A 20,347-nucleotide genomic window follows, 5' to 3' on the forward strand; every position below is an offset into this window, starting at 1 on the left:
AATTTGGGATATGGAAAGAGAGTGGCCCTTTAGGCCGCCGAGTGTTTCTAGTTTTCCCTGGAGAGGCACATGATGACTTCACGGGTATGTGGTCTGATGGAGTCCTTTTTTTTTTGTAAGCAGGGGTGAGCCAGAATTGGGCGTGACTCTGAAAGAACTCTTCCGTTCTGCTCGGTCAACTTCCTGTTTTCACTGTATTCAAATTAAGCTTTTAAGGCTCAAAAATAAAATTAGGTTCCATTTCAGTCACAATGGTTCAGACTGCTGATGTGATTCTTGGGATTCTTGGCCATCGGACGGCTCAGTCTTGTCCATCCCTGGCTGCCTCTTCCACTGCCTGTGCAAGTCTGAACAAACACAGATGCCAGGACCCCACTCTTTAGAGCTTTGGTCCATTCGGTCTACGATGGGCCTGGGAATCTGGATGTTTATAAAGTGCCAAAGGAGATTCGGCTGTGCAACCAAGGTTGAGTTGGACAATGGAGGGGTGAGGTGGGTGAGTTGTTACCACCCTGTCGTTTTATGGCTAGTTCCCCAGGATATAATTTTCATTTAACAAGACAATAAGACAAGTTCCACTCAGGGTAGCATTTAGCGAGAGCTCCATGTTGGGTGCCTAGACTATAGAGAACAAGAGACAACAGGTCCAGGCATATGTTTCGTGTCTCAAAGCGGTGTGATCTTGGGCAATTCACTTTGCTTCTCTGGGCCTCGCCTTCCCAGTCTATAAAGTGGGAGGGTCGAACAAAATACTTTCTAGGGGTCATCTAGTGCTGCTATTCGTTAATGCAGAGTCTCTATTGGAAAGGCATTTCATTGTTCGACGGGGGAAGCCCCACCTGCTTCTGCCACCCCAGTGGGAAACACAGACAGCAGTAAGAGGAGGGAGAAGAGGTATCTGGGGAGATGGAGGAGTCTGGGCTGCAGAATTAGCTGTGGGGTTCCTCTGGGATTGACACAGGGCTCTGTGAAGTTGCCTTGCCTCCTGTTGAGGTTCAAATGTCCTTGTGGCCACTTCATTCTTATAGGATGAGAGCACTTGGAATTTTTCCACATATGGGTGGAGTGGACAGCTGGTGTTAGGAGAAGAGGGTCCTCCCTCCTTAGATGAGATGACCAGGCACATAGATCAATACCCAGAGAACTAAATTGTGCTTTGTAAACGTCAGTGCTGTGATAAATAGGTATTATAATGACCCCTCTTCTTAAATCCCCGCGCCCGGCTGTATTAACTGGTTCAAGTTTCAGCCGCAGTCCACCACTAATTGGCTGTGTGATCTCAGGCGAGCCAAGCTCCCTCTCTGAGACGTGGTTGTTTCCTTTGCAAAGTAAGGCAGTGGAACTGCGTGATCATCTAAAGACTCGTCCTGCCTTCCTCTGGTAAGTGTGATCCACACGTTGAAATTAATGGTTGAACAGTCAGTAATCCGGGGCTCACCTTTCAAAAAGAGAAAGGCCAGCTGGAAAATGGCATAATTAGAAGAGGGAAAGAAAAGTCTCTCTCAAGAGACTGCTGTTCCACAAAAAGTCAGCCTGTCTGTGATCGTCTAAGCAGCACATTACCGTGACAGGGGAACACGGTGGCGGTGCCGAAAGATGGGCGGCGAGTGGTAAGTGGGGGTGTTTGAAAGAGAAAAGTCTATTTTAGAAGACATCTAATAAAGCCGGAGGAGGCAGCCCACACACAGACACTGAGCTGACAGCCTGCCGCCAAGACTCCCGTCCCTGCTGCTGAGCCCGGGTCCCGGGGACCGTCCTTGGCCCCAGCATGTGAGCAGGAAGGCAGGGAGGGTTCCTCAGAACAGAGGGATACAGTGGCAGAGGCCTCAGGGGAAGGGGGTGATGAAGGCCGGTGCCCCTTGTGGAGCCCAGCCAGCTCCGGGCCTGGGGCTCAGGGGCATGTCACCCGGCTTGGGCGGGAGCTACCCTGGTCCCTGGAAGCAGAAAGAAATCAGCAACTGAGAGCAGGGACCCTGGGGCTAGACGGCCTGGGTTTGAATATCAGCTCTGTCCCTTCACAGCTGGGGGACCATAAGCAAGTCACTTAATCTCTCTGTGTCCCGTTTTTCTTGTCTGTGAAATTGAATAATATTAGCTAATCATCAGGTTGCTGTGAGCACAGGAGTTAATATTTATAAAGCCCTTGGAACAGAGCCTGGCTCCACGGTACTTACGAACATGTGTATCTGTGTGTATAGATACGGAGAGAAACAGAGTTAGGTAATGGATGTCAGGTAGTTAGAATGGTGCCTGCAACATAGTATACATTCTTTTTTAAATATTATTTTTTTTTTTTTAGAGAGAGAGAGAGAGACAGAGAGCTTGTATGCACAAGATGGGGAAGGGACAGAGGGAGAAGTAGGCTCCCCGCTGAGCAGGGGGCGGATGCCGGACTCGATCCCAGGACCTGGGATCATGACCTGAGCTGAAGGTCGACGCTTACCTGACTGAGTCACCCAGGCGTCCCACAGTATACATTCAACCACTGCTTTGGTTGTTACTATTATTATGATACACACAAGCTCTGGCCTCCATCCATCTGTCTGTCTGTCCATCTATCCAGTCTTCTAGCAAACACTGGCAGAGAGTCAGTGACACCCCAGACATATATATATATAAATATATATATATATATAATATATATATAAACATATATAAGTATATATATAATATATATAAACATATAAATATATATATAAATATGGGACTATATATATGTGTGTGTGTGTGTGTGTGTGTGTGTGTGTGTGTGTGTGTGTATGAAGTATGTGCATTGTAAATGCATATAATGTTTCTGGGCCATTTGTCCCCCCTGCCCTTAATGTTGTAAGTGTATATAAAAACAAATATATATAATGTGTTTATATATATAAATAAAATGTGGCCTCTCAGATGGGTCCCACCTACTTCTTGGGTTGAGTCCCAAGGGAATCACTACCTTTGGTTTTCAGTGAAATAAGACCCTCTGAAAACCAGCCTGTGCTAACCATCACCCACCTCCCGCCCTGGGACCCCAGCAACCTCTCTCTGGGCTCCTCTGAGTCCTGGGCCAGACCTGTGGAGCCCCAGGCCCATCTCCCTGCTACCCAGTGAGCGTTCTCTCCTGGGACATCTGCAGGTAACTTTACTGATCGTGTCCCTCCACACCTTATCCCTCCCCACCCCGCCCCAGTGCAGGCCTTTCCTTGGTTTCTTGTCTCAGGGAACACCACCACCATCCTTCTAAGAATGCAAACCAGCAACCCTTCCTGTTCTCTCTCCTTTGCCCAGCATCTCCTTCTTTGACACGTCCTGTCCATCTTTACCTTCTTCCTGTCTCTGTCTCTAGCAGCTTGACACATCACCAAAGCCTGCTAATGTTCCCTGGAAGAATGAATGAATGAATGAATGAATGAATGAATGAATGAATGAAAAAAGTGAGTGAAAACCGTATGCCTGGGTATCCTCATAATGGTGAAGGCTGAGCACTGAAGGACCTCAGATTCTGATGGAGCCACTGGGGGTTCCTTGATCTACGGAGCAAATGAAACTGTGATACGTTGCAGGCTCCTGGATAGAGCTTCTGCCTCCCCCTCCAAGCCAGTGCTGTTTCCTAACCTTACAAAGCCATCTCCGAGCCAGGTCCTACGGTGCTGCGGCTGGCCTGGTGCCGTGCAGTTTCTGAGCCGTTTCTCCCCCCCTGCCTGGAAGATGTAGAAGCTGCCGCTTCACCGAGCCCCTTAATAACCAGGCCTTATTTTCCCTGCCACCCCGGGGCCCTTGCTCACCACGAGCTTGCTCCTGTGAACTCTGCACAACACAATGTAAAAAGAAAATGGCAATTAGAAGGAACGCTTGAGCAGGGGATCTTGTGTGCAAAATACTTTCCTGAACCGAAGCAGCGAGGATTGCTGTCAATGTTACGTGCACACTCATCCCGCTGTCCTCCTTTCAAAAGGAGGGGACGCCGAGATGCACGGGGCCCTGCCTGCCTGGGGCTTGGGGTCAGCCTGGCCCCCTGGGGGACTGACAGCTTTGACTCCATTCCCCTTTGCAGCTCAACAGTCAGGAACAAAGGCCCAGCTCCACGAGATGGGAGTTTAACATAATTGCTTCCGTATCAGGGCCTCCATTTGCACCCGGAACAAGTGCACAAGGAGAAAATTGGGGCGTGCACACTAACAGTCCATGCAAGGACATCCCAGCTCCTGGTTATTTTCCCATAGTGTACATTACCATGGAGAGCTGTGTTTGTGTGTGTGTTGCTTTGTCCCCAACTGGACTAGGAGGTCCGTGGGTGTAAGGAGCTTGTCAGTCTGGTTTGCCTCTGCACCGGTGTTGTGTTCAAAGTTCGGCACATGATAAGCCTTCTAGAACATTGCACAAGGGAATGTTCTTTGCTCATTGCAGAATCCCCAGTATCCTGAATGTTGCCTGGTACCTAGCTGGGCTTCTAGAACACAAGCTCTGAGAGTAAGGACTTTGTCTCTTTGTTGCTGTATCTTTAGAATTAACATTCTGGTAGGTACTCTAGAACAGGAATCAGGAACTTTCGGTAAAGGGACAGATAGTAAACATTTTTGGTTTTGTGGGCTCTATGGTCTCAGTCACAATGGCTCAACTCTGCTGTTGTCATGTGAAAACACACCATTTATAAACTAAAGCATGTGTATGCCTCTGTTCCAATAAAACTTTATTTACAAGAGCAGGGCAGTGGGCCAGATTTGGAGTAGCTTGCTGACTCCTGCTCTAGAAGATAAGCTCTGTCAGAGCAGGGACTTAAAAAAACAAAAAAAAATCTAGGTATCATTACCCAGCATCTAGAACTAGTTATATCCAATCAATATACATATTGATATATATCAAATATATATCACATCAATAAACGAATGAGGGACTGAAAGTGACTTTGGTCAGCAGTCTCCTATGGATCAGGAAGGAAGCAGACACTGGAAGCCTCCTTTTCTCTTGTCTGTTTGGATCCAGCTGGAGTATCATTCCCCAAGCTGAGAGTCTAGTGTACATGAAGAGGACAGGCCTGAGATGGAACAGGGACAAGTGACCTTGTCACACGTAGGAGAATAGAATGGAATTGGAGAGACTGTGCCTGGAGAAGAGAAGAGTCAGGGAGGAGTCATGGTTTATACATTGAAGGGCTTTCATAAGGGAGAAAAATTGGGTATCTTTAAGAAACAAGGGGGCTATTTCTAGAACTTTCTGTAAGTTAGCTAATAGTAGTCAGAGTTGGCTAAGCTGAATGAGCCTGGTGAGAGTGTAAGCTCTCAATCTGCTGGGAGCAGTCATGGAGACAAGGGGATGCTGGGAGAGGGATTCAAAGATTGGATGGGGTCAGGGAGCAGAATTAGATGATGTTGGATTCCTTCTGGTCTCAAGAGCCATTCTCACGTGGATGTGGGCCACATGGCTCCACAGGTAGTGGATAGTGATTGTCCATCAGGTGGAACCAGACTCCCCAGCCTGGTACCGGAAGTCCCTCAGGATTGCCTCCAGCTAACCCTTCCTGCCTCAGTTCCCCTGTTCTCATCTGGATTCTATTCCACCTCCACCAAATGCTCATGTTCCCCAAACTGGTCACCTGTTTCACTTCTTCTTGCCTGCACACACACACAGTCCTCTTCACATATCTCCCCCACAAGGAGGACCTGAGGCAAAGGTTCAGGTGCAGGTAGCTTGAGGGCTGATCACACAAAGCACTGGAGAGGGAGTGGCGAAGCGACTGGGAAGGGAAGGCTGCTGGTGGAAGGGGTGCCATCCAAGCCTGTGGCGGCTGGGGTTCAGCCCACTGGAGAGGATCTAGAAGCTGATGTAGTACATCCTGCTGAACTAACCCGCAGGAAGGGTGTGAGAACTGGGGTATTTATACACTGACCTCCATCAATGGTTGGCTGAGGGCTACCTTGGTGGGGAGTTGGAGAGTATGGTGGGGAGGTTGAATGCCCAACACCTTCTGGCGTGCCACTTTCATGGGCAAAAGTGAACTTTGGTAGTGGGCAAAAGCCCCCAGGCAAAGAATTACAGGTGTTGGTGGGCAGAAGCCGAGCCCTCAGGCAGTTTAGGGTTGGGGCTGTGAGGAGGGTAACGAGCACAGTGGGCTAAAGTTCCTTCTGCTTGGAACCCCCACCCCCGCTTCTCTGATGTTGACGTTACTCCATGACCACACGGGCTGCTACCTAGGAATCTCTGGAGAACTCCTGACACAGAAAGATGTGAAGAATCAAGAATGGATTAGCTCAGGGTTAATGAGGTTTGGGTTGTACTATAGGATTATTCACATGAGTGTAACCCTAGTTGCTGGGAAATGGATGGGGTTTGTTCATTTGGGCAACTCATGTTGTATGTGTGGTGATAGACACTGATGACACAAGATGGTGTGTGTGTTCAGTGTCCACACAGGCCCCCCTCTCTGGCCACTGAATTGCCCACTCTTGGCCACTGCCACTGTGAAATAAATCTACTTCCTTTGGGACCATCAACACGGACCCTTTGGAAGAGATGATTCACAACCGCCTTCACACTCTGTGATTCTGGCTGCTGACCTCATGGGGCCAGATCATTAGGGCTGGTTGAGCTCCCCTAGAGTCAATCTTCCAGGTTCCTCCCCATGGGCTCCCAGCGTGTCTTGCAGCTGAGTGGTAGAATAGACAGACTGGTTAGAAAGTGCTACCCTTCCTGTGTATGTCATTCATTCATTTACTCATGCTGTAAATATCGAGCATCTCCTGTAAAACAGATGCAAAGAAAATGGGTACTAGCCCCATCTTCATGAAGTTCACAGCCTAGTTGGGAAGACGGCCTTTAATCAACCACACACGTATGTAATTACAAAATCTTTACTAAGTTGGTGTGGAAATCTACAGACTGCTTGGTTCTTAACATTTTTTGGAAGACTGCCTGGGCCTTTGCAAATTCTTCTGTGCAGCTTCAGGGTAAAAAAGCAATGTATTGTAGTGAGGAAAGGAGCCGAGTGAGTGTGCTGATCTTCTGGTGGTCTGGAAGCGATAGCTGGTGCATTATTAATAAGCCAACATTCTGTCCCTGCCTCCCAGTTATGAACTGCAGCTGGGGTCAAATGCTGTTAAGCTTGAACCATGAGCCCTGAATGGGATGCTTTGTCGTCTCGTTTAATAAAAGGTTTCAGGAGTAGAGAGACCTGTTACCAGGGGCATGCAATTATTTCTGAAATCAAGAAGCCTCATAGATCTTAGGAGGCTGCTGGCTGGCAATGATGGTGCTGTGGTGTCTGATGGGTGTCTGGGGGTGGATGGGGGCCCAGCTCAGCTCCTGAGTGGGTGGGCACAAGCAGAGGGGTGGAGAAGAGAGAAGGACCTGCTCTTTACCCCTTGCTAGGGAACCCAGTTGAAAGCATGAGGGATAGATCTGCCCCCCTGGCTTCCTAACATCATCTTTTTTCCTCCCTTGTCACTGTGAATTGCTTTCCAGTTCTCCAGAGCATAATGCAATATCAACCACTTTGACTAGGGCTTTCTCCTTGGGAGGCAGTTAGCACATTAACAAGAGGTACTGTAAAGGCAGGAACAACAGCATTGACCCCTGAAGTCCATTATGCCCCAGGAGAAAGTTCCTCACAGCTATGTCCCAGAGGGCAGCATCTACACAGAGTGACCCCTGGGCAGAGCTCCTTCTTGAACAGATAGGAAATGGCCTTGGCAAATGAAGAAGCCATTTGGATCCATTTACAGACCATGAATTTTGACTTAAGAGAAGCAGAATTAAAAACAAAAAGACATCAGAAATCTTACTGAAGGGAAAACAAATTCACATGCCATTGAAACACAAAAATTGCATGGATTTCGCAGTCAACCATGTGAACTTGGATTTAAGGCAGCAGTGTGATCTTGGTCAAGTTTTCCAACGTCTGGGGGCCTAAGATTTCTCATATGTATTTGTATTTATTAAACAAATATTTAAGATGGGATGTAGTGTTGGGGTGTGGGCAGCTGTAGTTTTAAGGATCAGTTATGAAGATGGGGTTGGGGCAGAGAGAGGTGCACAGGACCCTGCTTCTTGGTGAGATATGGAAAGATGGTGAGAGAAATCTCTGCTTTGGGGAGGTCAAGCATCTGAGCCCTCATGGAGTGTAGGTTAGAAGAGGCAAATTTGAAATGGCCATTACCCAAGAGTGTCACCACCAAGAACCATTTAATTTTTGGCCTTGGGATGGCAATGGGAATGAAAGCAGGGAGCTCACATTGTCTGAACACCTACTGGGTGCCAAGAAGCACTTCATAAACATACATGTATCATACTGGGTCCCGCTGGGGAGGTATTATTAGCTCATTTTACCAATGACAAAATGGAGACTCTGAGAGCTGAGTCAACATGTTTGAAGTAGGTGGCAGAGCTGAAGTTTAACCAGGATTTAACTACTTCCAAAACTCTCGCATGTTTTTCCCACCAAGGAGATATCTAAACACCTCTCCAGATCTCTAGCCCCTCAAAGCGCTGGCTTGGGGAGAAATGCGCATGGGTTGAAGTAGGACAGGCATGAATGGGTACATGCGTACACCCTACCACCCACATAACTCTGGTACCTTCTCCATCCTCCTCTGGACAATCTCAGCCAAATTTATGACTATTTCTACATGCAGATGACCTTTAAATTCCAGCACTTAGCACAGACCTCTCTGCTGAGCTCCAGAACCCAAATATCTAAATGACTACTGAGCATCTGCGTTGGATAATCTATAGGCATCCCAACCTGGGGTCCATACCCAAGCTTATTATGTGATTCCTTCTCTACTCACCTGCTCCTCCTCCATTAGTCTCTCTCTGACTCAATGAATATCATCTGCTCTGGTTGGTTCTCTACAACTCTTTGGTCAATAAACCTAAGACCTTTGCTCTAATTTCTCAACAAGGTCTTCTCCTAACTGCTTCCTCCAGCCATCTTCCCTAGTTAGAGTTCTGACCACCTCCTTCCAGGAAATTGACATATTTTCTTCCCTAAAGACTCTTTCTACCCCCAGTCTTTCTGTTCTCCAACCCATACTTTAAGCTATTTTCAGTGTATTGATGGAACTTGTAGAATTAGGGCTGGGCAGTGAAACGTGAGTAGAACTTAGGAAGAAATTGGGTGCTATGTTGGCTAGACCTTTACTACACAAAGTATGGTCCATGGAACATTGGTGACATCAGGGAACTTGTTAGAAATGCAGAATCTCAGATCCCAACTCAGACCTAAAGAATCAGAATATGCAGCTTCATATGTCTGGGTAATTCATCGGCCCTACTCAAATTTGAGAAGCAACAACAAAAAGTGAGCAGCATGAGAAAACAGCAAAGATGAGATAGAATTGGACCTATTCGGGGAAATAAGAAGATAATTATTTGACCAGATGGGAAGGGAAAGTAAAAATTTGAGGACTGGAACTCTGTGCAAGGTCCAGGTTATTACTTCGTGTATGTTAACTTCTCATGCCCTAGGAGGTATTGTAATCCCTGAGGAATTAGGAACACCTAGAAAGATGGGATGCCCATTTCAAACATGAGGAAACTGAGGCTCACAGAGTTTAAATCATTGGCTCAAGATCCCACGGGTAGTGAGTAGTAGGGTCAGGACTTGAACTCATACTTCTGAACTCTATTACTCTAGCTACCTGAATTCTATGCACATACCCTCTCTCCCCATCACTGAACTTGATGGAGCCGTGTTCTCAAACTTGGATGATTCAGATTTAGCTGGATTGGGAGGCGTTCCTTCCAAGTGTTCTGATTTACAGGATCTTGGGCTGAGGCTGAGAATTTGCATTCTGACAAGTTTGGTGATGCTGATACTGCTTATCTGGGGGCACATTCAAGAAGCACTAGTCCAGAGACCTTCCCTTCCTGTTGTGTGGACCCATCCAAGACTCTGTGCCCAAGGATCCAAGGTCTGGGGCTGGGTCAGCAGGCTCCCTTGCAGGAAGTATTGATTAATAATGACATCTCGGCCAGTAATGGTTATTATCATCATCAACCAGTGGATGGTTATTCCACTCTAGTGGTAGCTCAGGGGATGACCCACCTATTAGAGTTCTACAGAGAAACAACCAATAGGATAGGCAGATTTATTATAAGGAATTGACCCACATGATTATGGAGGCTGGGAAATCCTAAAGTGTGTAGTCTTCAGCTCTGGAGAGCTCATGGTATAATCCTGGTCCAAAGGCTACTAGGCTGGGAACCCCAGAAAAGCCAGGGTTTCAACTTGAGTCTGAAGGCAGGAAAAGACCAATGTCCCAGCTCACAGTAGGCAGGAAGACTTTCCTTTTATTTGGGGAAGGTCAGCCTTTTCGTTCTATTCAAGCTTTTGGCAGATTGAGTAAGGCCCACTCACATTGGGGAAGGCAATTTGCTTTACTTAATCGACTTGATTCAAATGCTAATCTCATCCAAAAACATCCTCATAGACACACCAGAATAATGTTTCACCAACCTTGTGGGCATCCTATTGTCCTGTTAAATTGGTGCATAAAATTAACTATCACATATAGAAACAAGCCTCAACCCATAGCCAACACCCTCAGGCCTGGTAATTCAAGGCCCAGAGCTGGACAAAACTTCTTACAAAGACTGTGGCTATAGGTTAAGCCATTCCTCAGGTGGCCCAAGGTCTCTGCCTGCCCATATTTCTCAGAGGGGAGCCTTGTGTGGCAACTTCCTATAGAATGTACCCAAAGAAGGCAATCTATCTCAGTGGAGAAGTTGCTATAAGTCTGTACCCCAATATGGTAACACACTGGATCTTCTTGGTAATATTTTATTGGATTTGTGATTTGCCCAATCCTGTCTTAGGACCATAGACTCTGGAACCTTAGTGTGCTAGGGAATGGAGAGAAAGGGAATAAGCAGTTTTTGTTTATTACCTGTCATTGGCCCACACATCTCTGTTCATGTAATCCTTAGAACTTTCCAGTTCAGACAAGGTCACTTCTCTTTTGCACAGGATGCAAGATTCATTGTATTTTCTGGGTTTATACACCCCCAGCACCAAAAGGTCCATTCAAGGCCATGTATAACTCTTGCCATAGGGCATACTATCTCAAGGTGGGAGATCTTCAAGGAACTTCTCACTCTATTTTCAGTTAGCAGATGGTAGCAATGGAAGCCTGGAGACCAAAGTGAGCTGTTTGGAGTTGGGTAGTAGAGTCGAGGTGGAGTCTGGCAGAGAGCCCTCTTTCTTGACTTGTGCTCTGGTCCTTGCCTGCTACATGAACTCCTGTGGACATCCCTGAACTTTGGGCTCCCCAAACATCTATAAAGGAACATTTCTCCTGAGCTTTCAAGGCCATACATATTAACAGACAGTCTCATTAAGAGCCAGTAATGATCATGTCTTTACTACATGATGGGCACCTTTAAATTGTGTGACTTGGATTGACCCTTCTCATCCTTGTGGCAGTGTTATGGGCTTGTCCTCCACTGGCGCACTAGAGGGATGCAGTGATCAGCCATGGTCCCTGCTCTACTGGGACTCAAAATCTAATGGGGGAGACAAGCACACACTACTCTCTGTGTATCTAAATAACAGTAATAATAACATGTGTATCTATAACAGTAATAATAATAGTGAAATTTTTTTAAATTTTTTATTTATTATTATTATTATTATTTTTTATAATAGTGAAATTTAGATGAGGATTTTCTATTTGTCACATTGTCATTTGGGTTATTTTATTTTTTACAGCCACATTATGAAGTAAGAAGTATCATCATCATCATTCTTATTATTATTGTTATTTTACAAATGAGGAAACTCAAGCTTAAAAGAGCTGGTGTGACTTATAAGTGGAGGGATTTCAAAGGAGCTGAGTACAAGTCACTCAGATTCCAGAGCTAGAAGTTTTTTATTTTTTTTTGGCAATGGATACATTTTAATATATATTTGCTGTGTCTCTGCCTCTCTCTTTCTCTCTCTCTTCTCTCTATATATGTATATATATGTTTATATATATAAACTTTTATAAAATTTATGCTAAATTTATGTTCATTGCATGTGTCATGACATTTTATCCATAAATAAATCAGTATTCATCTCTTAACCACTTTCTCCTACATATACATAATACTGGTATTACATGAAAATTCAAAATGTTATCACTTATATTTGTAAGCCTATGTTCAAATTTCCTCAGTTGCAGAGCTAGTACTTTGCACATCCTCATATCATACCATAAGATGTGTGAGTGTGGGTGTCCCCCTTGTGCAAGCTGGAACATCTCTCTTGATTTATGGATTAAAGAATGGTATTTACCCATCCAGAGAATGCATGGTCTTTCCAGCACGTTGTTGCAAAAGAAGCCAAGTTCAGTCTTGGATGGGTCACACTCTGATATGCTAATTATAAGTTAACTCTTATCCACTCGTTAGAGCAAGGCCTGTTCTGGGCAGCCCTCTGTTAAATCTATTCCTGTTCCTTTATTATTCTCTTACAATCACTGACAACATTTCTTTTTAAAAATATTCTATAAACCAGAGACTTACAGTGAACTGATTTAGCCCCCATATTTCATTACATTTCAGACACCCCTTGGTCTTCTCATCTTTTCTCGTGGCCCCTGAGTTGGGAGGTATCCTCCCCCTCCATCAAGGAACTCCTCTGGCTGTACCCTCTAGCCCATGGATTAAAGGTGATTCAGTGAGAGATCGTGCATATGGCATGGCTTTAAAACCATAAAGGGCCGCACAGATGTGAAGGGTTATTATTATGAGCCTTTCCTGTTAATGAGTATTAACAAGCTAAGACTGCAGATTCTTAATGCCACAGAGACCTAATATTAACCATATGGAAGCCTAATTTTCAAAGAGAATTAGAATGAACTGGGGGAAGAGGCAGAAAAAAACTTGGATTCCATTCCTTCTGCTTGTTCTCAGTATCTTCATGGCAATCTGCACTCAACTAAACAGTTGTGTGTTTACATATTTGTTTGTCTTTGTTTTTAGCTAATTGCTTTAGGATATCTACCCCCACATTATGCTGCATTTTCATGGTCCTCTTGAAAGGGAGCTGACAGTTTTCTCTGACAATTAAGTAACATTTCTGCTTTGGGTTTGGGGATATCAGGATACTGGAATTGAGAGGACACATCAGAACTCAACCCACTGTAAATTTTTGGAAGTCAGGGAGCAGTTAGAGACCTTCAACTAGGTTGACTTCACTGAGCTGAGCCTCAAGATATGTTCTTTCATGGAGCATGGCACAAAAGCCCAGAGTTAGATTTTATTATCATTACCAATTTTGAGTCTTTGACAGATATATCAGCAGGGTTTCAGATCACAAAGAGAGTCAAAGGGTATGCCCCAAAGTTGGGTCTTTTTTTCTGGGTAGAAGGGAGCCACTGAAGGTTCTTGAGTAGAGGGAGGGTACTGAGTGTTTTGAGGGGTTTGGGGGACTTTAACTGTGATGATTGGTATTGGAGAGGGGTGTATTTGATGAGTAGAATCAGGGAACAGGTAGGAGGCAGTTCTAGTAATCTAAGAGAGCACTGATTGATGGGAACTTGAAGTGGGCAGGAGAAATGGACTGGAGAAGAAGGTTGAGATGTGAGAGATTTTTATATAGTTAGGCTGGACAGGACATGGTGACTCATTAGCTATGGGGGAATGAAGGAGAATGAGGACTCTGAAGAATCTAGGTGAACCACAACTTTCTGGTTTAGATTACTGGGTCAGTGGAGCCAATCAGTACGGATACATGAGGAAGAGGTATTTTGGGGAGAAAAGTTATGTACTTGGAGCCAGAGCCTTTGTTCCAGTGGTTGGCATGACTGTTGGGTTTCAGGACTATTTTAGGATAATTTGCCTTGTAGATAACTGTAGTAAACTGTGCCCCAGAGACCCAAACAGAATATGACAAAGCAAAATGGAATTATAAAATTAGAAGAATCTCTGCTTCAAGTTTTCCAAAAAGTAGTTAGACTTTGCCAATTCCTCCAACTGGGGGAAATTTTCAAGCTTTGAATATCACTTGTTTCCTTTTTAATGAGTCCCAGTTTGTAGACATATTGTACACGAACATAGGCACCCGGAGAAGCAACTGTGCGAACAGTGGAGGGAGGGGGTGCCATGCAGAGAGCCTGAGCGTCTTGGAGGAGGAGGTTGGGAGGCAGTAAAGGGGCAACAAGAGGGTGCTAGTTCTTTGGGAACAAGGTGGGTTACAAGAGGGAGGAGGGTGGGGGGAGGGGCTGCAGAGGGAGGGGAGACCCTCAGAGGGGTCATTGAAGAGACTTTGATGAAAGGACAAGCCAAGTTAGAGGAAACAGGAGCTGGTGGAATACAGAAGGTCGTCTATGGGAGCAGTTGCCAGTTACTCAAGAGAGTTGTAGCTTTAGGAAAGGGCTATCTGCCGGGGGGCTGTGGCCTTGGGTACAGAAAGGCAGCCATAGTCCACTCTGGTCCAGCAGAGAGAGAGAGCTGGAAAAGAAGTACCTTGACTTTTCTTGACTTTACCCCTCTATCTCCTGCCTTTGTCTCCCATTGGTCAAGCTCAGCCAAAACCAGAGAGAGAATTTGGTGATAGAGCCCATAGATCGTTCTCTAGGGATTCATGGCCAAGTAGAGAGTTGGGGAGAGGGGTGGGTAGGCAGAGAATATCCCCCACAAGACCCAAGCTCAGAACTCTTCCCTTGCTTGGTCTCCTTGTTCTTCTAAACCAAACCATGAAAGCCTATCTTGGCTTTCACCCTTTTTGCAGCCCCAGCTCTTTGGAACTTTAGCTTCCTCATCCATTTTTACTGGTCAGTATCACCCTCATACCAGCCACCCCTTAGTGATATGTCAAGTTTTCATCTTTGCCTGATCATCAAAAACCCAAGCCACCTGGAGAGATCCCTATTTATGCACATGCTCATCACTCTTTCCAGGTCCACAGACAATCAGACTGGGGCTCTGAGAACTGCCCATCTCTGTCACAGCCTATGCCAATCTTTATCTGGAGTTTCTGAAAGCTTCTTTAACTTTCAGGATATGTGTCCAAACTTTTCTTGGCCATTAGGAACTATGAGCTGATATGGTCACTTTCCCTCAAGGCTCCTGTCACTTACACTTTGCCAACTAGTTCCTCTTTGCTGGTCATAATTAGGGCTGGAGAAGCAGATCTTCTGGGAGATGGAATAGTGAGAGAGAGAAGCCAAGAGTTTTTTTTAAGTGCTCTGCTCTTAGAGGAGATGGGGAGCAAACAAGTTAAGCTTCTATCACTTCCAGAACAGGTCTGTACCAGCCCCTTCCTGAGCTCTCTTGCAGTCCCTAAAGTCCTGTCTTAATTTCAGCCAAACCCCAGTACCTGCTCTCAGACTCCTTGACAGCTATCACAGCCTGCCCACCCATGTGCCCAAATCTTAGGAACTCCAAATGTTGCGTCTTTTCAGCCCCTAGTCATTGTGAGAACCCAAACCAACTCCAAACATTAACCACCTTGCCACCATAGTCTTTAACATCCCCTTCAGGTTCATTAGTCCATGGCAGACGGAAAAATGATACACCCGACCCCCTAAGATGTCCATGACCTAATCCCTGGAGTCTGTGCATGTTACCTTATATGGCAAAAGGGACTTTGTAGACGTGATTAAATTGAGGATCTGGAGATGGGATGATAATCCTGGATTATCCAGGTGCTCCTGATGTCACCACAAGGGTTTTTATAAAGGGAGGCAGGAGGATCACATTCAGAGAAGGTGATTTGAGGATAGAAGCAGAGGCTGGAGTGCTGCCATTGTTGGAAGGGCCTTGAGCCAAGGAATGTGGGCAGCCTCTAGAAACTGGAAGAGGCAAGGGACAGATACTCTGATGGAGACTCCAGAAGCAACAGACCCTGGCTGACACTTTGATTTTAGTCCTGTAAGACCCACATCCAGATTCTGACCTCTATCAACTGTAGGAGATAGATTCATGCGGTACCACTAAATTTGTGGAATTCGTTACAGTGGAATTTAATACATGTTGCTACTCAAAGTGTAGTCTACAGCATTGCCATCTCCTGGGAGCCGTTCAGAAACCAAGAACCTCAGCTTCCCACCCCAGACCTACCAATCAGTATCTCCAGTAGCTCAATGTCAAATCCAGGTGATTTCAATGCATGTTACTATGTGTGCTTTAATTTTCTCCTGGGGCACCCGACTGCAGATTTAGTTCCAGTTTGAATCAAGCCAGATTAGGTGGGAGCCAGTCCAAGGGAAGGAAATAGGTTCGCTGAGAGACGGAAGGAAAAATGAGCCCCTTCCGCCACTTTATTGTCCAGCTCACTTTTATCCAAGTCAGGCCAAGAGAGGACCTGATTTTTCAAAATCATTTTAACTTTATAATTTATCTTTTTAATGTCTTATTCTTTTACATGGTGCTGAGGTTAGGATAGAAGTAAATCTTTGATTCTTGAAATTATTGTCATTAATCATTGACCTATTCTTAGCTCATTTGTTAAGGGACCAACTGTATTACAAGCCCTGACTAACCAAGGAGCTAGAGGCAGCAGCATTTTACAGGAATGATAAAATAGGACGTGCCTCAGCTGTAGAAATTAGACCTGCAGGCTGCCCAACCAACACCAATGTGAACTCTGTTTCCCCGCTCTGGCTGTGGTCTAAATGGATCCAGATCCATCAATGGCTATGAAACAAAGGGGGAAAACTCCACATATTATGGAAGGCCAGCACCAGATCAGAATATGTATTAGAAGATGAACCCCTAATACATACTCTCTCCTAGACTATCTCTGGGACATGTAACAAATCTGTCTTAAGAGAAGAAGTTTGCTATATTCTTTCTTTTTTTTTTTTTTTTTGGCAAGTATAAGAAGCAATAATCCCCCATAGTCTAGGAGAAAGGATAGCAATCCCTCCAATGGACAGTGTTCTGGGGTGCTTTTCCTCCTGCCCCACATAATGGGGCCATCTGACCCAGCCCCTCCTATTTTATTTCCATTTATCTGTTGAAGTTGTAACTACAGTTTTGGGATTGTCAGAAATCCTGAATTCTCCACAAAAGTTCTCTTACGAGGGAGGCATTAATAAAACTCCCAGGGGAGCTGTGAGTTCTCTTTTCCCCAAGATGTTGCTATAACAAGAGAGCCCTGTTGATTGTCAGCCAGCATCCCACTGGTTACCTCCTGGATCTTGTGTGGGAAGGAGTGCTTCAGTGCTTTGAGTGAGTCTCTGGGTTGAAACAGGTTTCCATGATAATTAACACCAAATGAGCACACAGACAGAGCTTCTTGTCTTCCAAGTTTGAAACCCACATTAGCTAATTAATTCTAATTAGAGGCTGACAGTTCCATGTGGCACAGTGAGCATGTAATAAGTGGGATTTTCCCTTTGCGTCTTGACAAGCTAATTAATGAAAATGGGCCTGGGGACTTCTTTCCAGGCCTATGACCCAACTCAGCACTGAAGGTACCCCTTTCTTGGAAAAGAATTTTGGTGTTGTGGGAAGCTCGCATGCTGGCCCCCTAGGAAGCCCATCCATTGACAACAATGCTCTGATGTATTATTCCATAAACATGTAGTGAACACCTACACTGGCTGAGAATTGGGCTAGGTGCTGAAAGAAACACCATCCCCACTTTTTAGAATCTCAAAGTCTGGTTGGGGAAGTGCAAATACGGCAGCAGAATCAAATAACATCATAGCCAAAGCAGTAAGACAAGAAAAAAAAAAAAGAGAGAGAGATGCAAATATTAGAAAGGAAGATTCAGAATGTCTTGATTTATATGAATTAATTTATATGACATTTTAGAAAAGGCAAAATTACAGTGATAGAGCACAGACAAGGAATTGCTGGAACTGGGAATGGGAGGAAGTACTGACTAAAAAGAGGCAGTAAAAAGGAATTGTTTGGAATTGTGCTGTAGGCCGACTTTGGTGGTGATTATGCAAATCTATGTATCTGTTGAAATTCATAGAACTGTACACCAGAAAAGATCCAATTTTCCTGTATATTATTTTTAAAAGTATAAGAAAAAATAGACTACAGCTACATGTACAACACTTACCCATCTTGCAGTGTTGAGGGAAAAAACAAATTTATTTTATACTGTTTGAGTTTTTAAACAGTTTTGAAAAGTGTCTTTAAGAAGTAACCCTTAGCAAAATATGCATATATATGTGTTTTTATACCAAGAAGATTTTCTGAATTAATGCATAAAATGATTGAAGTGAACCAACAAAGAAAGGATTGTATCCTTCAATCCATTCAAAAATAAATTAACATGAAAATGTAGAATTTAGGTTCAGCCTTAGGGACAGATTGGAAAAATGGAATTGTCTTGGCATTGAAAGCTCTGATTCTGCTTGTTCCTGAGCTCCTGTATTTTGTGAGGTGTCTCAAGATCCCTATAATAAATTTACCATGCTTGTTTAAACTCAGAGTCATGATTTATAGATGACTTGGCTGCTTTCTTAGAAAATTCAAGAGATTCAGCTAAAGGCAGTTGATGCTAATAAGAGATGCAACTGGATACAAGATGAACATGAAGAAAATTTTTTTTTTTTTGATTAGAAACATGTAATTAGAAAATGTAATATATAAATGGACCTCATTCATAATAGCAACAATGACAAAAAAGATAAAACTCTTTGGGATTAACTAGAAATATGCCAGATTTATATGAAGGCAATTATAACACTTTCCCGAAGGCCATGAAGAATGGCCAGAATCCGTGAAGAGAAATATTGTGGTCCTGAATGAGGAGAGTCCATCAACAGCTTAAAGAAGTCAGTGCTTCCCAGATTAATATGTACAGCCAATGTAATATCAATAAAATGTGCATGAATAAAAGCAGGGAAGATATGAGAGTGGATTGCTTGGAATGCAAGCCATGTAGGTGGACTGTGGAATTGGTGGTGAAGAGTAGCTAGCTATTTACTTGGGACTTGGGTTCACTTGGGACCAGATCATGAAGACTCTTGGCTGCCGGACCAAAGACGAGGAACCTCATATGACAGCCAGTATGAAGCTCTTGATGATTTTAATGAGACCCCAGTAAGATCAGAATTATGTTTGACAAATACATCTTGACCGATATGGAGGATTGAAGGAAAGGATGGGATTGAAGGCAAGGGACCTGCTAGGAGTCTACTGAAAGGAATGGTCTAAAATGACAGCCATCTTGGCCCAAAGAGTTTCTCACTGAATGTTAGTGCCCTTCCTGTCCATCCCATATCCTCCTCCTTTCCTGACGCAAAAGTCCAGAGAAGATATGAACTAGCACAGTTGTCCTGAGAAGGGTGGGATATTTTCTCTAAACCCGGCGACTGTAGCCTTGGCCGGTCAATGGGAAGGGTTTTAAAGAAAGATGTCAAGGCTTAGAGTCTGGAAACCCAGGTGGATAGAATTAATAAATGCCGCTTTCCATTGGGCATTTACTATCTGTGAGATAAGAGCTTGCATTAGCCCCATTTTTTCCCAAGAAGGTAACTGAGGTTCAGAGAGGTTATCTACTTGCTCAGAGAGGTTATATAGTTGCTGAGACTGGCTATAACCTGTGTGTCCCCTATGTCACTGTGATCTTGTACCTGGCAGAGAGAGTTCGGCAAATGTTTGTTGTCTTAAGTCAAATTACTGATGTTGTTTCTCTGGGAATTTACTGGCTGTGGGTTGGCTGATGCCCCATCCTTATCAGTAAATTCTCTTCCCGCCCATAAATAAGTCATCATCTGGCCAAGAGGGGCAGAGAAGGGTCTAGTAAGAGGGGTGGGGGAGATGGAAGCAGGAAGGAAGGGGCTGAGTAATGGTTCTCGATGTGTTTCTATAAATTAGGAACCACCCAGCTTGCCACTGACCCAGGCGTCTTTGTCGATTTGCTCCTCCACGCCCTGCCAGCCTAGCACAATAAAGCTTCCTGTCCATTTCAGGCTTAATCATGCAGAACGTAAATCCCTCAGCAGAGAGGCAGCTGCGAGGGCTGGGGAGGGGGCATCAGAGGACCATTCGTTTTTATCTTCTGGCGCGTAATGAAATCAAGAATGCGCGTCAGCTCACCAGAGCCACTGTGGTCCAAATTGTTTAGTAAGCATCCCTCCTTTACCCTCATTAGGCTTACGAGGGCTTCTGATGAAGCAAACGAACACTTACTGAATGATGTTCCTATATGCCGAAGGCTTTATATGTGATTCAATCTAAAAAGCCCTGTGACACAGATATTATAACTCTCATTTTATGGCTGAGGGAGCCGAGCTCAGAAAGGGGAGTGGCCCAAGACTATAGAAGTAAGGGTAGGGTCTTGAAGTGACATATGTGGTTTTTTAAAATGATTTTTTATTTTTTATAAACATTTATTTTTATCCCCCGGGGTACAGGTCTGTGAATCACCAGGTTTACATACTTCACAGCACTCACCATAGCCCATACCCTCCCCAAT

At 44.7% G+C, this 20,347-nt stretch overlaps 1 protein-coding gene across 2 annotated transcripts in view; it reads left to right on the top strand.

Moving 5' to 3' along the window:
• Positions 1-238: 238 nt before the first annotated feature.
• LOC309871534 (uncharacterized protein) overlaps positions 239-20,347 on the top strand; it is a 218,480-nt gene continuing 198,371 nt past the window's right edge. Inside the window, exons 1-2 of one of the 2 annotated variants that reach the window (XM_082744674.1) lie at positions 239-492; positions 1,284-1,380. The gene's annotated coding sequence lies outside the window, so the exon portion shown is untranslated. Of the gene's footprint in view, positions 981-1,028; positions 1,381-20,347 lie in introns of both variants that reach the window. The other variant, XR_014315331.1, reaches the window with a different exon arrangement.

Source organism: Mustela nivalis (assembly GCF_964662115.1).
Source record: "Mustela nivalis genome assembly, chromosome: 8".
Classification (NCBI taxonomy): domain Eukaryota; kingdom Metazoa; phylum Chordata; class Mammalia; order Carnivora; family Mustelidae; genus Mustela; species Mustela nivalis.